The sequence below is a fragment of the Fukomys damarensis genome, unplaced genomic scaffold (genome assembly GCF_012274545.1).
Source record: "Fukomys damarensis isolate Sample0158 unplaced genomic scaffold, DMR_v1.0_HiC HiC_scaffold_35, whole genome shotgun sequence".
NCBI lineage: Eukaryota > Metazoa > Chordata > Mammalia > Rodentia > Bathyergidae > Fukomys > Fukomys damarensis.
The window spans coordinates 14043673-14057597 of record NW_022900947.1 but is presented as its reverse complement, the minus strand read 5'-3'; the positions used below and the strand labels follow the sequence as shown (position 1 = coordinate 14057597).

At 35.2% G+C, this 13925-nt stretch overlaps 1 protein-coding gene across 7 annotated transcripts in view; it reads right to left on the bottom strand.

Moving 5' to 3' along the window:
- Slit2 (slit guidance ligand 2) overlaps window positions 1-13925 on the bottom strand; it is a 338504-nt gene that overhangs the window by 247516 nt on the left and 77063 nt on the right. The gene's annotated exons all lie outside the window — the stretch shown is intronic.

Here is a 13925-nt window from a genome sequence, read left to right as displayed (position 1 = left end):
GATATAACAAACTAGGACTTTTTTTATTACCATAATTGGGACTTGTTCCTGGTATTGATTTAGTAGAGGTTAGGGATGCTGTTAAACATCACAGAAATCACAGAGCAGCCCCTCAGACCAAAGAATTAGCCAGCCCAAAATGCCAATAGTGTCTAGCCTGAGACTTCTGGTATAAAAAGGCAGGTGCAGAATTCATATAGAGATCCCTTCTTCCTTTGTGTTTCATTTCAGGAAACTGGGCTGATGAATCTGGAAGAGTCAGGATCAAGAACAGTCCCATAAAAGTAAGAATTTATGACCAAAGTTTCCGAAAGCACGTAAAGAAGTGGTAGGTACTTTACAGGAGGAAGGACTAAATGTACAACAGGATGCTGGCACTGGACTAAAAAGTTTTTGGTTTGGCAATATTTCCTGTGCCCCAGTTGAGGCACAGAGAGATACAGCCACAGTTTCTCAAGGACACATAAAGATCTGGACAAAAATACATCAGTATTAATGAAGATGGCCTAAAAGAGAAGTTCTGGTATTCATTTCTGGGTGCTACCCACTCCACTCAATTCTTATAGGATCCTCGACATTTCACAATAATCGAGATTTAATTTTCCAACTATCTTGTAAGATATGACCCAAAATCATGTTTAATTTGATCCAAAAAATAAATAGTAGAATACATCTTACAAAAATCAGCGAAATACTATCAACTTCCATTATACATTTCATAATAACTAATGTTGGTTTCCGCCACAAATATAATCCCACCCCAAATTAATCTGCATGAATTGAAACAGTTTCTACTACATATTGTCAAGGTAGGTGTTACAGGAAATAAAAATAATCATTCCTTATGTTCCAAAAATATACTGTAGCAAAGAAGCATATCTTTTTTGTTTGAATAAAAGAAAGGAAAGATACCCTCCTATGAGGGGACAGGATTTTAGGAAGCTGAAGTTATCTACTGCATCTCAACCCACAGAGGTTGTGGATGGTAAGTACTAGCAGTGCTTCTTATATTTAGCTCAGTGGGGGCCAAGGTCAGTCCTATAGAAACCAGAAGGATAGAAAAGGTGGAGGGGCAAGAGATGCCAGGGTGCACAGAAAGGAGACAGGAAAAGGATGCAAGCCGTGTTGAGGATTTTGGTGGTAAAGAGAAAGGAGAGAAAATGCGGGCTGCATATCCATCTCCTGGCCTCAATCGGCAGCAACGGATGAGTACTACTTTAATTTAAACCTATATATGTCCAGATTATTTGCTAACAATATCAGTGCAGGCAGAGAGAGAGAGCGAGAAAAGAAATATCAAAATACTGAGATAGACTATGAGAAAGCAGAAAATATCCAAGAATTTCTGGGAGAATCCTTCCCAGAATGAATTTCTCTCTCCCCACATCCCCACAAAAAATTGTTTATATTTCCCATTAGAGAAATACTTCTATCATTTATACTTTTATCATTGTCTTTATCAGAAGGCTGTCTACACAGCCCAGATTATAAACTATAATGGTAAAGATTATAAGCTATAACGGTAAAGAGACTGTATGTTTTTATTTTTGTAGTTTCATCTGTCATTAAAAAGATACCATGCATAAATTACTGAATGAATGCATCAATGCAAAACCGTAGAAAAAGGTTCTAAGGACCAGAGTCATTATCAGACACAGAGTTTGCTGGTTTCCTCATATACAGCTATGCTTCTCCATACTAACTAGTCTGTCCCCAGGAATGCTGCTAATTCTGGCTCTCTCTCTCTCTCCAGCAAGGGGAAAAGACACAGAACATGGCAGTATAAACAAAAGATTTGTTGAGTGAGCAATAGAAGATACCTATTTCAAAAGATTGAAAAGGAATTAAACAGAAAAAAATTAAATCAATATATTTACTTTAAAAACAGTATATACAAATTTAGAACCTAGTCCTAGATCCTGCGTTAATTAGATTTTATGCTAAGTGTTCTAGCTGTGGTAATACCTTTTTATGACATATGGATCTGATTAAATGTATCATGGGTCAAAGCTCACAGCCACCTCTTCCCAAATCTGCCGCTATGTAAAAATCTGTGCAAGGAAAATGACTTGATTCAACTCCGTTAGCATATGTGATGGGTTTTATTTACCCCTGGTATTAAGATGGAAATAAATAACACTGTAATTCAGTTTGCTATTTTATGATTGTCATTGATTACACTGTCATGAAATACTATAAACTTTACCATTTTTCTCATTATTTTAATTTATTATTATTAATCACAAAGGGTGCCTTACAAAGTACTTCATCAATCATAGATTTTTGGCACACAATGCTAAGCAGATGTTCATATAATTTAAAGGCACAATGGGATGAAAATTTAAGGGAAAACACTAATTTCCTACAAATGTGATTAATCATTATTAATGATAAACTGTACACATTTATAAAAATCATGCCCCAATCTATTTTCTTATACAAAGGATCTAACAACTGAATTCAAGCCACTGAAATTGACACAAAATATGTTGTATGGCTTTCCTAACCTATTATCATTATCAGTAAATCCATCTTAGTTTCTGACTCCAAGAAATTAACAGATTTTAACAAATAAACCATCTGGACAAAAATGAACTGCAAACAAAAAATAGCATTCTTGTTTAATGAATAGTAGCTAAAACAGAATCTAAAATCAATGTACTCATAAGTGATTAAACAATCAGATGTAAAAGGCACAAATCGGAAAATCTATCTTACGAAAAGAAAAGCTGTAATAATTTTAAGCATCTAATGTGCAGAAGCAACATAGGTCATTCATAGCATTAACATCCAAAAAAATTTCTATCAGAAAAAAGTTAGTTCACTTTTTAGGTGATATTATTTTAAACTTCAGAATTATACAAGGCCAGGCTGTTTACTGGAAAGAATCCTGCAGACTTCGATGCAATGAGACCTTGATACAATTATGTCCCTGTCAAATGATCCAACGCAGCAGTGTTCCACTCAATTAACTCACACATGGAATTCTCCACTCACTCCTGGCTGCTCTAGGTTTGTGTAGAAATAAGAAAGAACAAATGCCTGCTGGAAATTTTCTTTCACTCTATTTGAAAACAAGTCTATTAAAATGCACATGAAAATGTGTGTAGGAAACACAAAAAATTACAGAACACTAAGCAATAGGTGGAACTTTGTAAGTTAGTGGATAGTTTACTGTCTGTGTGAGGGAAAAGAAATTGTTGTGGTCCAAATACCGACTCAGTGTATTATGGCATCTAATTCCATCTTACGCAACAAAGAACATTCTTTATGGGGACTGCAGGTGAAAGCAGTTCTTTTACTACACTGTGTTACATCACTGCTCCTTATTTCAAGGTATTTTGAACACACATCTACCCAGAGCAGGGTATCACCAGTGACAGTTGTATGGATGTTCTCTCTTTATGGTCCCCACAATGACTGTCTCCTTTGTCTATCCTCAGAGACCTTTGTCCATCCCCAATTACCTGTATCCTCCACTTTGGAGTCTTTGCCCATGTCTCACTTTCTCCTCGAGACACTATTTGTAACTTAAACCATCCATTCCCATTCTCCTTAATCTTTCTGTTTCCACAGAAAAGCTACCACATTCTAATATATTATACAATTTGCCAACTGATAAATTATCATTTTCTTATCTGTCTCATCTGGCCATCAATTATATGCCAAGAAGGTGGGCATCTTTGATTATTTTGTCCATTAATATATCACACACATGGAGAAGAGAGGCAGCATTTTAAGGTTTTCAAGAAATATTTCATGAATAAACAAGATATAGATACTTTCTTAGTTTCAAAAAGATTGCAATGTATGAATGATGAAATATAACAAAAAACTGAATGTGTCCAAGGATATTCTGTGTATGTGGTTGTCATTTCCACCTCCCTTCCCAAGATTGGAGGCAGAATAGAGAAAAGAAGTAGCAAGGGCAGGAGGCATTTAGATTAAGAAAAAGAAAAAAGTAAGGACAAGAAAACCACCATTCTGGAGAAGGCAAGAATGGTGGACAAGACATTCAGAATACAGATAGTGGGTGAGCAATGTGCTATGAACAGTGTACTGATAAAGATAATCAGAATGATTCTTAGAGGAATCTGGCAGTGTTTAGACACCGTACCTGGGATATTGGGGCCCTAAAAAGACATGCAATGATGAAGTACCATGGTAACCACCTAAATAGTTTTCCTAAACTTCAATTATATTTTTTTCATTGCTTCCAATTTTTTCAGTGACTTAAGACCTTCAGAATAGAAATCCAATACTGTGGCAGGGTTTACATGCCATTTCACAATCACAGGATGCCCTTAAATTAGAAATTTAGGTCTCTCTACTGCCTTCAAAACAATCTGTGCTCCAGACACACCTAATCCTTTGTGACATATGGAAAGTTTAACATCATTCTAAGCATTTTAACTGTGCATTTGGAGTCATCTCTTCTTAGAATGTTCTTTGCCCCAAAGTTCATAAGAAAACCACATACAATTTCATATTTAAGACAGCCTTCAGTTATTTCTGCTGTATATTCCTCCAAAGAGCCAAGCAGAATTCAGAACATACCCTTTTGCTCTTGAAACCCTTATCTTTGTGCCCGTCTTGATATTATATTCGGAGTGCCTGAAAAGTAGGGAATGTGTTTAATTACTGCTTACACTTCTGGCTCTAAGATTCCTTATGTTATACAATGGCTTTTAAGAAATATTTGTTCAGTACATAAGCAAGGAGACCGCTGAGGAATTGCAACCATTTTGTAAAAATAAAAATTAAAACAAATTCAGCTACATGGTAATATGAAAGAGTCAGAAATATTTACAATCCATATGGAATATATAGTGTTTGTCAAAACACTGTTGCTCAAAACACATAGTTCATTTATTGCTCAAGGGACCAATAGATAGTTGATATTTGTTCTCAAGAAAAGGGATTGTAGAGGAACTTCTCCCTGCTGTTTTCAGACAATGCGTTCATTTTTTGTTTCCTGGAAAATGTTCACACAGTGGGCTCATGAGCCCAATTTTCCTGAACCCATGTAGCCATTATCCCCAAATAAGCCTCACTGTGTGTATCAAGAAATAAAGTGAACGTGCCTTGATTTAGGCTTCTTGCCCATTTCTGTTATTTACTGACAGACTCCATGGGAGTGTGATATGTAAATCGTGTTAACATAGACCTTTCATATTTCCAACTAAATGTGATGCTGGGAATAGCTTGGCCCAAAGCTGACATCAAAGAATCATGTTCTGAATCTTTCAGGGACAGGCTGCAGTGCCAGCTTAATTCACTATAATATTATTATGGAAATAACTTTTGCCATCAAAAAAAGGGAATCATTATGACCAATAATGAATTTGTGGAGTAAAACTGACAATTGTAGGATGGAAAGCACCTGCCCCCTTTCAACAATAGATATTTAAAAATACTTTCATCCTCTGTAATTGTAATACAAGAGGAGAAAAATCCTTAGGAGCAATTCTGCCAAGAGGTGACAATCTGAATGAGAACAATTTAAAAATGTATGAGAAACTGAAAATGAATCATTTAAATACACTAAAAAAAATCCTTACTCGTGAGTGATATCCTTGAAAAATTACCCAATAATTTATCCAAAATGAGCATTTCTGTTCAAATGAGTGACGTGCGGCAGGTTTTCTTCCTTTTCCCTTGGATTTACAACTAATTTATTAAGCATCTTTCAATCAATCGCTCTGAACTTCGGGTTTTGTTCCACTGAAAACCCTGGCATATTTAATAGTATTATTTTTCCTTGTAAGATTATAAATTGGCTGGCACCTCTAAAAATTTTTGGCTCTTTAGAAAGGATAGAAAAAAAAAAAAAGAAAAAAACACATCATCAAAGTTTCATGAGGTAAGGAAATAATATGCAAGGCACTTTTCTCCTATTGAGAACAATCCCTGCCTTTTATTTATTCTAGTGTATATAATCTTAAAAATATCTAAAGGACCAATTCTGTCTTGGTCTATGTGGCAGCATTCTCTCTGTCCTTCAAGTCAAGAGAAAACTAAATCAAATGTCAAGTTTCTAAGTTTCAGTCCCAACATTAAATACTCAGTTGATTTAATGTCTCCTTTAGAGACGCTAAAGACACTCCTTGCTACTTAACCTATCCTTAGTCCTCCTAAAAGATAATAATTATTACCTATTACAGTAGCTTATCAAAAGAAACCTAATCATATATCATGAGAACTCTCATGAGACAAACAAGGCGCAACAGAACCTTGAAAAAAAAAAAAAAAGAGAGCTCAGAGTTCTTAACTGATTCTTTAGGAACCAAACAGTAAAACCTTTAATAGTACTATGCAGAAGGCCCACGTGATGTCAACACTGTTGAATTAAACATGCTGCAGATGTTGTTCCCATGACGTGGCAAAGATGGTGAGGAGATAAGCAGCTGAAAGGAGAAAGCTCCACAGGCAGCCCTTCCATATTTGGCTGACAGGAAAATGATTCCTCAGTTAGGTTTCCTGCCTCTCGATAAAAATCTGCATCTCCATATTTTAAAGGCAAAACAAGTTTCAAATCATTAGAAAAGGGAAATTTGTGGAGGCTCATTCTAAGGAAAGTACGGGCCACAAGGCAACCAAAAACTGCATGATGTAGATAAAGATGTCAGGGCTTTGTGAAAACCTCACTGTGCCTAAATGTCACTGTGAGATGGACAGGCAGATGCTGTTGCTCCCTGCCCCTGGAATGTAACTGGGATTTTGTCGTGAAGGTCCTTTCCTAGAATGGCCATCAACACAGACATGTTGGTCAGAGAAGTTCAGTTTCTCTCCTTACACATCTTTCAGTTGTTATGAGGACTACACCATGTAGCAAAACAATCTCAGCCCTGCCTTGAAGGATCTGAGTAGCAAATCTAAGCAAGTCCTACACTTGGTAAAATTTGCACTGCAGTCTCTGTACCATAAATTCTCCTCCCCCTGAACACTTCTTCCTAGCTTTTCTCAAAAGTCACTTCTTCAGAACTCCTTCGCTCTCTCTCCTGTCCAAAAGAGTATCATTAGTGATTATTTGCTTTCTTCCCTGCTTTATTTTTTCTTCATTTAACTTAATCCTTGACATTATATTTGTTTACATTTTCCTGGTTCTTCTGCATAACAGCAGGAAGTTTGTCTATTTGTATCTCCCCTCTATCTATCTATCTATCTATCTATCTATCTATCTATCTATCTATATCTTAATTCCTTGAATCCATATTGCAAAAAAAAAAAGGGAGTGTACAAAGAGTTGAAAGGTGAGTACATGGGGTACAGTAATGAATTCTGTGGGTCCTTCCCTCAAAGAATTATAGTAAATTCAAGAAAGATGACATCTGGTAAATTAAACAGAAGTGGTTTAACTCTGAGGGAAAGATTATGTAGCTTCTCTTAACTTTGGATTTCATAGCCATTGGACCAGAAACAACTCAAGAGCAAGCATCTCTTCTCTACAATTTAAAACTTAGTTTCATTTTATCCTTCAATACCAATTTCTGTATTAGCTCATTTTCTATTACTAAAATAAAATACATGTTTCTTTATAAAGAAAATAAGTTTACTGGGCTGGATTATGACTCAGAGGTAGAATACTTGCCTAGTAAGAGCAAAGGCCAGGGATTTATCTCCAGTCCTGGAAAAAAAGAGGCTTTATTTAGCTCACTACTTTGGAGGATGCAACTCCAAAGAGTATAATGCAGGCTCTAGCAGAAGGCCGTATTTGCCTGTGTGACCTCATGGCAAATATCAGTGGTCAAAGCATGTGCAAGAAGGAGAAATCATGGCTAGACAGGAAGCCATAATGACTTCAGCCCCACAATCTCTTCCAAAGGTGTACAACTGGTGATGTTCTGATGAGCTCTCAGGTTTCACCCCTTAAAAGTCTTTCAGTACAGCTATACTGAGGACCAAGACCTCCTAGATTTCACCTTCCAAAGCTCTCTCAACATTGCTATACTGAGAACCAAGGCTCCAACCTGTAGACCCTTGGGAGACAAATTCATCCAAATCCTAACATCAACCTTCTGAAGTAAGTTTTCAATAATGTACTGAGAATAATCAATTAAGCAATGAAATATCAAAGGCAGTTTGTGCTCTCTTGTTCTTTCAGTTTACAGAAAATACATTCTTCATTTTTTTTACATTAATCATCATGGCAAGCAAAGATTTATAAGAAGCAGATAAGAAAGAGCACAGGAGTTTTCTACTGAAATATCCTATTAGCATTAGTATGGCCAATTAGAATGAGCACACAAAAAGCTTATCTTGGAGGATCCCAGGATTCCTTTCCCTCAATTGTCCTTAGGAATTGGGTAGTGTGGTCTGGCGGGCTTGAATTCTAACCAACACTCCATGCCAAATATGGATGTCCTAAAACATCTCTAAAAAAGGAAGAAAAAAGTACCTGCTAATGTGTTACACTGAATGATTTTGATAGTTGAGTACAAAATGTAATTTTGATTTTATTTCTTGTGCATTTTAAAAGATGCAAATGCAAGCCATTTAATGGCATTAACCTGTGGAAGAGGCTATATAGAGTGAAGGATTTTTCTGTACTGTGTGAAAACAAATACAAATAAAGCTATCTGGAGAACCAAACATGTATTAAGGAATGTACTAATTCAGTTTCACAGTATTTGAGAAGAACTGGGATGTAACAGAATAATCACTAAAGAGGGTAGCTCCTGAGATTGTCTTTGAAGAGGGACAGGATTTAGATAGGAATTAGGGATGGGACTTAAGAAGAAAGAGATGCCACAAGACATGGTTATGGGAAGAACGAGCACATTAGTAATAGTTTATGTTGACTTGAACTTGGATTTCTAAAATGATACAGATGGTGCCTTTTATAATCATTTCATAATCAATAAATCATCATTTAATAATTTAGTCATCTCAACACTGTTTCCTTTCTAGCTAGGTGCCATTTTCTGTTAATAATAGCTGTTAATGTAACTGTTAATAATACAGAAAATGAACTAAATCTCAAAAGGCCTCAATATCAATGGTAAAATTAGGATAATAAAGAATCAGAAGATGGCTGAGAGGATTAAATAAAGTAATAATTTTAAACTCTTGGCATAGAAAATAACACACTAAAGCAATGCTTTTCACATACAAAGTAATTGATAATTATCTTTTCAATAAGTATATGAATTTAGACACCTCTATGCAGTATAAACATCAGTTAAATAAATTTAATATTAAGTCGGAACTCCCAGCTGAAGACATATGCCATGGCTTTATTCATAAAAACTTTTAATTTTTCTTGTAAAATTATTTAAAACTAATCACTACTACTGGGGATTTAGCTCAGCGGTTCTGCCACCTGCCCAGCAAGCACAAGGGCCCAGTTCAATCCCCGGTACCAAAAAAAAAAATCACTACTGCAAAGACTTTTTCTGATTCTATTTGTCCAAAAGTGGGCTAGACTTATTTTTTCTGTAAACTTTCTATGAATTTTAAAATGTCAAAAGATGTCCAGATTTTAAAATTCAGAAAAAGCCAGCGTATGCCCTGTTTTTGTATAAAGGTAGGTAAAGCCATCTCATGCTTCACTTCATTCTCATCTTTTAGATGCAGCACAATTTTATTGTCGCTATAACACTATTTTATTATCATTATAACAATGAGATGATGCAGGCGCTGGAACCACTGAGCTAAATCCCTGGCCTTTGCAAACAGGGAAGGGTGAAGTTGGTGAAGAGAGGACAGGGGTATGGGGAAGAAACAAGAAACAAGATAATTATGCAAAGGTACAAGACCCCGATGATAAATGTAACTGCATTGTTTGCTTTAAATGTACGAATAAACTTAATAAAAAACCAATGAAATAAATGGAAAATAACTTACTGGGAGTAAAATCAAAAGAAGACCTGTTAACTTCTTATGGTTAATGTTCACCAAGTACTTTTTTTTTTGGTACCGGCGATTGAACTTGGGTCCTTGCGCTTGCAAGGCAGGCCACTGAGCTAAATCTCTGGCCCCTTCACTAAATACTTTAAATGCTTGACAAAATATATCTTTAATTGAATTCTGATGAAAACAGAGCTTCAGGACATATATATAAAACACAACACACAAATGATTTTATCATATATATACATGGTGAAATTATTAGATTGAAAGATAAACATACATATTCATATTTATCAATATATGTAGTCAAACATTTGAAATTCATTCAATACTTTTGAAATATATATTATTAATGACTACAATCAACCTGTTATATAATAAGTTTCAAAATCTTCTTTCTCCTTCCTACTAAAACTATGTACATTTGACTAACAATTTCTCATGTCCTTCTCCCACACAGCCTTTGGTAATCACAATTCTACTCTGTTTCTCTAAAGTCTGCAGTTTTATGTGAATTACGTAAGTGAGACTTTGCAATTTTTCTACTTCTCTGCCTACTTTTTTTCATACAGTGCAATGTCTTCAAAATCTAACAATTTTATCAAAATAAGGGAATTCTTTCTTGTTTAAAGTGTGAAGACAACCTAAAATGTTGGGAAAAAATTTATCAGCTGTTCCTTAGACAAAGGATTACTATCTACAATATATAAAGAATTTAAAAAATCAGAACCTGTAAAAATAAAAATCCAATTCAAATATGGGCATCTTAAATGAACAGAAATTTCTCAAACAAGAAAAAGGAGCAAATAAATATATGAAAAAATGTTCAACATCACTCACTGGTCATTTGCAATATGCAGATGAAAACAACACTGAGAAAATACCTCACCCCAGATAGAATGGCTGCCACTAAGAAATCATTCAATAACAAATGCTGACGGGGTTGTGGGGAGAAAGGAACCCTTCTGTACTGTTGGTGGGAGTGCAGACTCGTGCAACCACTGTGGAAATCAATATGGAGATATCACAAAAAACTAGGATTACAGGTCCCATTTGATACAGCTATTCCTCTGCTGGGTATCTTCCCAATAGAATTAAAAGAATCATATCATAGTGATACTTGCTCACCTATGTTTACAGTGGCACAGTTTGTAATAGCTAAAGCTTGGAAACAGCCCATTTGGCCATCAACTGGAGACTGGATAAAAATGTCTTTTTTTCTTTTAATAAAATGGAGTACTACTCAGCCATAAAGAATGATAAACTAGAGACCTTTATAGCTAAATTGATGCACCCTGAGGTCATATCCTTAAATAAAATAAATAGGACACATGTAAATACTGAATAGTTTCCCTGGTGTGAGACATTAAAAGTGTAAATAAAAATCAGAATGTATAATTGATAATGTGAAATAGGAAGAAAAGGTCTAAAGGGGTAGGGGAAATTGAAGGGGTAGAAGGAAGGAAAGAAGGGAAAGGAAAAATATGAGAAAAGGAAAAAAGTGAAACAAAGTTTTTGTAAATCAGGAAGGGTGGAGAGGGTGACGGGAGGGCAAGGGTACGGGGTAAAAATAAGAACCAAGGTACATCATGCTAAGGTACAAGTTCCCAATGATGAAAGTAACTGTATCATATACCTAAAATGTACCAATAAACTTAATGAAAAAAACGATGAGTAGTATTCCACAGTGTACATATATCATACTTTCTTCACTCACTCATCCACTGATAATAACTACAGTGATTCTGTAAGATATGGTTGATTCCACATCTCAACAATTGTGTATAATGCTTCAATGAACATACACTTACTGATAACTCTTTAACAGACAGCTTTCGATTCTTTTGGATATATCCACAAAAGTGAGACTGGACTATATAAAGTAATTCTATTTTAGCTTTTTAAGAAATCTTCATTTTAATAATGGCTGTACCATCAGTGTCCAAAAACACTCTTTCTCTGTATTTTCACCAGCATTTGCTGTTCACCTTTTTGATGAATCATTCTAACATATATCATGTGACATACTATTATAGTTCTAATCTGATTTATCTGATGCTTAGTAATGTTGTATCTTTCTTCATGAACTTACTGCTTGTTCTCTTTTGAGAAATATACGTGTGTGTCTCTTGATCATCTTGAAATTGTGTTATTTTCTTCCTGTTGAGTTGTTTGAGATGTAAAGCTTGTAAATATTTTTCTGTGGGTTGTCTCTTTGCTTTACTAATTGTCCTTTGCAGTTCAGAACTTCTAGTTTGCTGCCATTTTATTTTTTAATTTTTCAATTATTAACTTCTTCAAGATAGTTTTATAAAGAAAGAGTATGAGGTCTGTGTGCCCAAGAGGGACAATGTCATACTTTTTTTTTTTTTTCCTGTACTGGGGATTGAACTTGGGACCTTGTGCTTGTGAGGTAGGTGGTGGAACCACTGAGCTAAATCCCCTGCCCCGACAATGTCATTCTCAAGAGGGGAACTGGTTCTTGAAGATACAAAACTCTTCAACATTGCTAAAGTTCCTGATCCTCCTAAATTTAATCTAATGCAGCACACAATCTTTTCCTTGAAATTTTAATTTTTCTGGTAAGAAAGAATCATCTTTAATATAATTTCTCTCTCTCCAGGGGCGAGAGATAATGAGAAAAAATATCAAAATTGAGACACAGAGAAAACACAAAATATAGAAATTACTGAATTTTTCTGATTGTGTAATCAGTGAATCACAATAAACTTAGAAAAGCCGAATTATTACTATACTTCAAAAATCACTGCATAATAGGGTCACTATTGCTGAACCATGGATTTCTTGATATATATCAGACAATATTCCAAAGTAAATGCAACCATTTTTAACTAATTCCTTATAAAAATTCAATTCAAAACCTACTGCTCATAATGTTGTTTTCCTAAATGATGTGCAGCTATATTAAGCAAAAATATCACAAAACGGTGTACAAGGATTGAATTGCTTTCTAAAGTAAATTTAAAATGGAAGTTCCTGTGCTCAAAGAAGCAAATACTAAAAAGTCATTTTCTTGGCAAATTGAGTTGGCCAAAGCATCATTTCGCTTTGTCCTATGTGGCAACAGGGGGCTATAGAGAAACATCTGTCAGCTCACAGATTTCAAGAACAAGTGAATCTCCTGGTTCAGAGTTACTCGGAACAAAGGAAGTAATGATTCTGGGTTGCTAAAATGTGACTAGCAAAGCAAATAGCCTCATATTCCAAAGTCAATCTGTTCTCAATGGAGGGAGCAAAGAGAAGGAGGTGGAAAGTAATAGAATCACACAGGGATTTAAAATAGCGTGCTTAGAGAATAATTCTGGGGCACATACTGGATTAGCAGCAAGAAACTAAATTTTATCCTAAATTTAATTTCACCCAAAGAAACTCTTGATTACTTAAAAATAGAGCATGCTGACAACCAGAAAGCACATACCCAAGTTATCAGCTCACAAAATAAAGCTTAGATGGTGTCTTAGATTTTACATTCCATCAAATGGATTTTCTGAGAATTTAACATGCACACAGTTTCATTGAGTTTATTGGTACAGTTTAGGTATACAGTACATTTACATTCATCATTGGGATCTTGTACCTTTACATAATATATTTTGGTTTTCCCCATTCCCTTGCCCTCCCTTCACTTCCTCCACCCTTCTGAATTTACAAAAACTTTGTTTTAAATAGATATTTTCAGGATAGTCTGTATATATTCTGATTGTTTCAAATTAAATGATTTATAAATCACAAAAAGAACTCACATCATTATTTTTAAGGAAATAAATTTTTATTTAAAGAATTTCACATGTAATTCCTCCAATATTCATCCAAGTCATTCAAGATACCCCCCCCCCCCGCTTTTTTTTGGTACCGGGGATTGAACTCGGGTCCTTGTGCTTGTAAGGCAGGCCACTGAACCGCTGAGCTAAATCCCTGGCCCTCAAGGTAGCCCTTTTTAAAAGAACTGATATTTACTCCACTCATCCTATGTGCCTTGCCACAATTCTTTTGTCTCCACTTGAATTATGGACAAACTGATGACACCTTCAAAACTGGAATCTCAGATTCAA